Consider the following 7886-nt stretch of genomic DNA (forward strand, 5'->3'; position numbering starts at 1 on the left):
CAACGCTGTGATTACGCGAGGCGGGAACGCACCATGCATGCCACGGATCCAGCGGCGTCCGCACACAGGTAAGTTTCGCGGATGAGCTGAGCACCCCAGCTTCTCTTGCAGGTCGTCTCGTTGACCAGCTTCAGCCTGGCTTGCTGCAGGACGTCCGTGGTGTCGGCTGAATAGGGAACACAGTCAGAGAGGTTTCACTCCTCATTAGTGAAAGCCTGTCGGTACAGTTATTGTGTACTATCTCGTGGTTGGCCGACCGACAGTCCTGGGGACTAATGTGTGGCCTCCGTAGTAAGCGCAAGGGCGAAGAACAGCATCCATTAAGAATTAGATTAATGCTTTTGTTGAAAGTGTCGTTACACCCTAAGAAACCTGACCAGCGGTATACAATGTAGATACATGAGGGCACTCTTGTGCGTGGACAGCTCCATTCGTTCACGTCACCTCTTCAGAAGCACAAACCAGCAGAACTGCATTATGGGAAAAACAGCAGTTCTGCCACCTTTCCATCATGTGAAGTGCGCCAAAAACATATTTCTCAAAACAACTAATACAAGGAAATATAAGGACTCGTGAGACGTGGTAATACTCACAGGCAGCCTTAAAGGTCTTCCACCCTGTGGTGACGCAAGACCAGCTGTCGTCCAACTCCATGCCCTCTTCTGGCAAGCAGACGGGGGAGACTTTCGGATCTGGGAAGGATACAAGGACAAGTGAGAAAGGACCTCTGTCGGAGGGATGAAACTTTTTTACAAATACTAACACACCACCACTAACAAAAGAATACTGCAAAATGAAAATGTTAGTGTGAGTGTTGAATGTTGTGTAAGTGTGCACAAAATATTAGAGAAATGGGGAATACAACCTGTAAGACTCCAGACCAAACAGTAAATGCGTGTTTGGAGCCTAACAATCAACCCTCTGCCATTCTATATGTTCTTTCAGATATTAAAAGAGAACATCCCACCCAAACTCCAGCCTCGATTCCTCTGTACCCTAGAGGAGGTGCCCTGTGGTGAAGGGGGCCCGAGTCACCTCCCCCGAAGAGGCAGCCTCCAAACCCGGCCTACCCGGCGGGTGTGAGGTCGCTCCGTACCGGGCAGGACCGGATCCCGGAGCCGGATCAGAGCCAGGTCGTCGACCGGCGGGAAGTGGATTTCGTGGCTGTAGCTGTAGACCGCATCCACCTGGATGGCCTGGGACGGTGAGATGCCGAGACTGTGCACTCCCATGATCACCATCATGTCCCACTGCCCTCTGGAAAAGGACCCGCTGCGTCACTGCGCAATTTCTGCACCTCATGGACCGATTATCACGAATGGGATATGGGGTGAGGGAGTGTAACTTTGTAAATTGTAAAGGTGCCTTTCTTACACAGAGTTGGCAGCCCTAATAAGATCAGGCATTCTAAAGACAAAGACAGCAAGATAGCGAGCCAAAGATAGAGCCTCGAGGGATGCCATAAGTTAGCTACGGTAGGAGAGAGGCAGGATTTGAACCAGTCTTGAGCAGTGCCAGAGACCTAATCCAGTTTCCAATTCTGTCAATTACATGAGAAGTATCTGTGTTACAAAATGATTTAAAGCCTAACTTAAATTTGTCAAAAAGGTGTTTGGTATTTATAAATGCTAAAAGACATTTTGTGTCTAGTTTAAAGAAATGTTGTGAGCAATGGAGACAGGTTTGGAATTGTTTAAAATGGCTGGATCTAAGTTAGGTTTTCTTACGAAGGGGTTGACCTATTGCAATTTTAAAGCAAAACAGGATGGACCTTATTGTCTGTGAGCTGAGGGGGCTAAGGTTAGTTTTGGGGAATATGGTTAAGAGGGGGTTACGGGTTTAGGAGAGTTGAGAGCAGAATGACCTGCTGCTGCACTGGCTCGGAGCAAGCACCCATCGGGGGTGGATCAGAGTCCCGCTGCAGTGGTGCCTCCATCCCTTCTGCAGGCTGACCTGCCAAGGCCAGGAGAAAGGGCAGGCGTCGGACACGTGCTCCGCCCTGGCCCCACCCCCCTCTATCAGCCGCACCTCCGCAAAGGCGGAGTTTAGCCCGCAGGGGGCCACCTTAGCCTTGCCACACAAGTCTGGGAAAAGAGGAGGGCGTTACTCTGGCCAGCCAATCACTTCCCTGAACTCATCCTTGTCATTCTCCTCAAAAAGAAGCCTTTACGAAGCAGCAGACTTGTAACAGTAGTTAATACATTACTCACTTTACAGCTTTACATACATTACAGCACTTACCAGATGCCCATGGGGATTAATTTCTCTTGTGCGTTACATGCCATTAGTTTATACATCTGGATATTTGCTGAAACAATACTGCCTAGACACTTTTCTTGAGCCTTCAACAACAGCAGTTACTAACCTGATATTTGAACCTGCAAACACATTTAACAGGCCCTAATCCTAATCTCACAGTACTGATACAAAGTCTCTCTCGACAAGCCGGTCGACATTTGATAGGCGCATCATCAGAAACGTTTTGGAACCGGGCGTGGTGTCTTACCTTTGCTCCTCTGCTGGGGGTCATCCGAGGGAAGCGAGCCGTCAGCTGCGTAGACATTTAACGAATGTTTAAATCAATGAGCACGCGGCTGCAAACAGCTGTTTTTTTAATTGAAAATGTAGCGTAAATAGGCAAAAAGAACTCGTATTCAAAAGCAGAGCAACAGGCAAGCTAAAAATTTCATTTCTGTACCTCTTTCTGTATTTGTATTTCATTTCAAATTTTTTTTAAGCAGAAGAACAAAGGTGTATGTATTTTCTCCAATAGCATGGTTTTTGTTCCCATTTAGTCAGGGGGTATGAACAAAATGGGGGGACTAATTAGCTAAGGAAATATATTGAAGCCACACATTCCACACATGTGAATGTTCGTGCTTTAAATGATTTAGCTGTGCCAATGGCTTAAAGCAGCCATTAACACATCTCCTTGATGAATTCCCATCTTTCTGAAACCAGACACTCACCAATTAAGTCCCTTCAGCCTGACGGTAAACGGGTTTGCTTTAATTTTGTTAAGTCCGAATGAAAGTAAACAGAAAATCAAGGCGGCCCACTCAAGCACCTCACAGTGACAGAAGTGAAATCATGCAGCACATACTGATAACACAGAAGGCAGACACTCTTAGGAACAGATGCGGTTGCATGTGTTCCTTGGGTCTCTAAAGCTTTTTAAATCTAAGAGTAATAAATAATCTGAAAACCCTTCTTAGTACAGCGGTAATACTTACAGTCTGTGACAGTTGTGATCCAGTCAGCACAGTGGAACAGCGAGGTATAGACGCCTGGCCTTCCGACACGTCCGCAGCCCACCCCCCAGCTGACCACGCCCGCCAGCTCGTACCGGGCCCCGTTATAGCAGGACAGAGAGCCCCCTGAATCACCCTATTTAAATTTTAAAAAAAAAGGACAAACCTGGTGAAGACCTAGACTGGGTTGAAGGTGTAGCACATCATACACGTCACCCACCTTGGGCTCTGACCCAACTGGTGCTGTACGCTTTCCGGGTAGGATCGTCACAGACGAGTTTGCAGATTTTGAAATTCCCAGACATAACGGGCAAAAGCAAGGGGCCAGCTGTCACCGAAGAGGCTAACAAAACCCCCCTTCCACCGCCCACCCTTGTGCGACAATAATGTTTTTACCCGTGCCGTCGACCCAAATGCCCACAGGATCGCTGGGAGACTAAAAATCTGCTTCCCGCCTTCAGCTTCAAGAAAACGGCATTCCCACCACATGTCTCGCGAGGTGTTGTTACCTGACAGGCATCCGCTCCTCCTTTGGGGAGTCCAGCGCAGAGCATGATGCCGTCTTTGAACTTCGATCTGTACGCCCGCTTGCAGAGGCCCCGGCCCATGACGGTCACGTTCGCCTCCTGCAGCGTGTGCATTCTCATCCCAGCTGCAGACGGCTCACATTCAGTTAACTCCCCCCCCCGCAAAGGAAAAAAATTCTATCCTTTACGAAAGAGTAAATTCCTGCACTGGAACTGCGCGAGAAAACATGCAAGCAGAAAGTGAGGAATTATGGGTAATACGGAGCACCCACTCTCGCTTGCCGTTCCCCAGCCAATCACAGTGCACGTGCTCTGTGTTTCTGGGGGCTCAGTGACTACGGCGATGGATCTGACGCACTCGTCGAAACGCAAGGGGGTCTCCAGCTTCAGGAGGGCCACGTCATTGGCTTTCGTCCGCTTGCTGTAATATGGATGGGGGATGATCCTGGAAACATTGGCGATCTGAAACGAGACGAGCTCAGCGGTGTTAAGAAATCTCACACTGTGGAGACTTGTACTTATACAGCCTCAGGTGAACAACAGCCAGCTGCAGTTTCTCTACTGTCCGGCACACTAAAAAAAAAAAAAAAACAGCTTTAAATTAAATGCTTTGCAAGCATTGAAACTTGCTCTGACGTCATAACAGTGCAGACTGCCATGAAAGCAACCAATTTGGGAGATGAGTGGGGGGTGTACCCAAACCTGATTCAATCAAGGACCACTGCAGCTGCAACAAACGCTCGATTGGCACAAGAGGCCTCCACCTCTTTTTGCCGGAACTCCCAGGGCTCAAGGCCTGTCACGGTCAGGCGGGGGAACATCTCGACAGCGACACTCATCCTCCACGAGTCCGTCCCAGAAGAGCAGCCGTCGGGGACGCCTCACCTGCTGGCAGGCCTCCTCTTCCTTCCCGAGGTCGTGCCTCCCGGCCTTCACCTGCCACAGCCGCGCGTTAGGGTTCCTGCAGCCAGAAACATTACCAACACACCAACACCATTAACCGGGGGACAGATTCAAGCAGCTCCACCCTCCTCCTCTTCACAGCGGTTTCATAACTCAGGGCTTGGACGTGACCCAGACCGAAGGGTCGAGTGTCACTCTTTGATGACTCATATGGCAGTGTAGCTGGGGTGGCAGCTAGTAGCATAGTGGGTAAACACAGTGGGTAAGGAGTGGGACTCGAAACCGGAAGGTTGCCAGTTCGATTCCCCGCTGGGGCACTGCTGCCGCACCCCAAGGCAAGGTACTTAATCCAGATTTGCCTCATTAAATATCCAGCTCTATAAATGGATAGCATGTAAAAACTGTAACCTGTGTCAGTTGCTCTGGATAAGAGCGTCTGCTAAAATGTCAATAACGGAATGTAATGGAATGTAAATATATGAATGAATGCTCGCAGGCATCAAAACAAAACTGCCTGAAGCGAACGACAGGGTAAGGGAACTCGCCTGTCGAAGCAGTGCTGGGCACTGATGACCCACTGAGGGTGGAGAATGGTGCCCCCGCAGGTCTGCATGGACATCGCATACAGGGCCACGTGCCACGGCCAGGAGTGTGCGTGCGCGTCCCGCCCTCCCATGATGCGCATCTTCACTTCCTGCTCCGGCATGAAGACCCGCTTTCCATTCAGGTCTGCAACACACAGTCCAAATGAGCCTGCACCGCACCGCCGGAACACGTTCTCCGAAAGCCATCGGCGGCACTGTAGCCAACATTTAAAATGAGCAACCGTGTGCCAAGCGCCCTGCAGACCATTGTGTGCTCCGAATTACCGGTTTCAGATTCAGTGATCTGCAGGTTGTCTGGATGGCCTGCCCTGTTCCCTGAGCCCACCATCACCCAATTAAAATGCCGTAAAGATCTGTGAACACGTGCAGGAACTGTTTGGCTTTGGTACATGCTCCCACCCCAAAATTCTACTAAAAGTATAAGCCACTTTAAAAGCTGAAATATGTCAATGTATGTTAGCTTTACAGATAAACATGCACAATGTAAGTCAGCTCTGAACAGCCTTACCTTCATAACTAGATTCACAAGACAGGATTCCCGTACTTTTGTTTCCACTGTTGTCTTCAGGTTCATCCAACCCTTCCTCGAATTTCGCTGTGGTGTTGGAGTCTGTCAGCAGACCTGTCCAAGCTGGAAAGCACCCCCATCGCCCCCGCCACCATCACACTCAAGCTTTGGAAGTGTGATAGATTTGATGTAGGATTGTACACGTTTACCAAAGTTAAGTGAAATATGTCATTTTCCACCATTAAAGGGTCTCTGCAACAGTGTCAGAGAAAACCCTTACAGTGCAATGTATGGGATTTCTGAAATGAAATCAAACACATTTGGCTAGATATACACACTGGAAGCCATTTCTATTAGGAAAGGGAGCTATCCCATCTGCAAAGCTGTGGGTTGACTATGCAAACCCCATTTATATATTAGGACCTAATTGGAATTTCCTACAGAAATACCAATAAAATACAGACTCATTACAAACATGTCAGCTAGCGTCATCTAAACGCACCGAATTTGATTTGCAACACCCACATAAAACGTTGAAAAAAAATATCACTTAACACTGAGCTTGGTAACCTGAAAAAAAACGTTAACTAGTTAGCCAAGACATAAGATTGACAATGGCTTACTCCTGCTAGCCGGGAATGTTCATGTTTGCTTTTATTTACTCTAACACTTACTTATGCTTGAAGTGCTACAAAGCCATATAAAAAACATTAAGGTGTGACCATCTCCTTGGCCTCCGAGACCACAATTGCCGGTGAAATCAACTATTATCATCAGTTTGTAATAGTGAACATACATCCGCCAATCGATTACATTTTAAGAACCAAAATGCAGTGCTCGGTACAGCATTATTTTTTGTTACCTTGATGAATCCACAGCCAAAACAGTGCGCAAATCAGAAAGACGGTACGCATCCTTATGTGACGGCCTTAGGGAAGGGTAGTAAATTCCACTTAGCACATCCGCACGTTGCATCCAACCATTAAAAAAATCGCAAAAATATTCTTCCAGCAGGTGAAAAGCAATTCCCATGCGCGTGTGACGTAAATCACACTTTGGGTGCGTCATGCGCGAAGAGAAAAGCAACCTGGCTATACACTGCAAACTTAATGGGCGACACCTGTCTACCTGTGATCAGCGGAAAATCACAGTCCGGTCCGTGAAGGCACGTGAAGCTGGGGGGGTCAGTACAGTCCCTGCGCTATGGGGGTGCTTAGGGGGTGCACCCTCAGACGGACCTCAGTGCACCCCCAGTTGTCTCCTTATATCCCGATGTCCACATAGTATTCATGATTTTTTGCCGGGCCTGCGGCAATAACATTAAAGCACATCTCTCTTTCCGTTTTCTCCAAGGCTGCCTTCACGGAAAGCATTGCCCAGGGCTTTATATCCGACAAGCAAGCAAACTGTCAGATGCGTTTAGCGGAATGGCTTAATGGATTTAAATGGTCATCCAGTATTTATCTTTACAGAAACGGAATCTGTGCATAAAAGCTTCCTCTTTTGAAGTCCATCCTTGGGTCTCTTATTCAGTTTCACCCGTGTGTGCGTGGTTGGAATTCATTTACGCAAGTGTTATTTTCCGGCCGAAATTTCCTTCCTGACCGAGCGACACCATTTACCTTGAAAAAATTACATTTACATAAATAACGAACACATTTTGCTGCCAAAATATAATTTTATTCCGAACACAGTAATGAAACTAATAGACATATTTTCCCTCTTGACAGTGTGGAAAAATAAACCGTATCCGCTTATTTTGACACGGCGCATTCACGACACTCGATGCTTCCTCTCGTGGTATTTATAGATGGAGTTATCCATTTCTTCCATAACATCTGTATAATGGAATGATAAGCTTGATAAACCAATCATAAGCATCATGAACACTTAAAGATAAGGAAAAAAGAATATGTCTTATTTCAGATGACAACTTTAGGATGACATATTTAAGATGATGACATATTTAAATTTTAAAAACATTGGAGAACCATACGCGTTCACCAGTGTAGGCCATACATCTCGTTTCAGAAGTAAACATTCACACATTCAGGGTAACAAACCATCCATTTGCATAAAATAAATACATTTT

This window comes from Megalops cyprinoides, chromosome 25 (assembly GCF_013368585.1).
Source record: "Megalops cyprinoides isolate fMegCyp1 chromosome 25, fMegCyp1.pri, whole genome shotgun sequence".
In the NCBI taxonomy this organism is placed as follows: Eukaryota; Metazoa; Chordata; class Actinopteri; order Elopiformes; family Megalopidae; genus Megalops; species Megalops cyprinoides.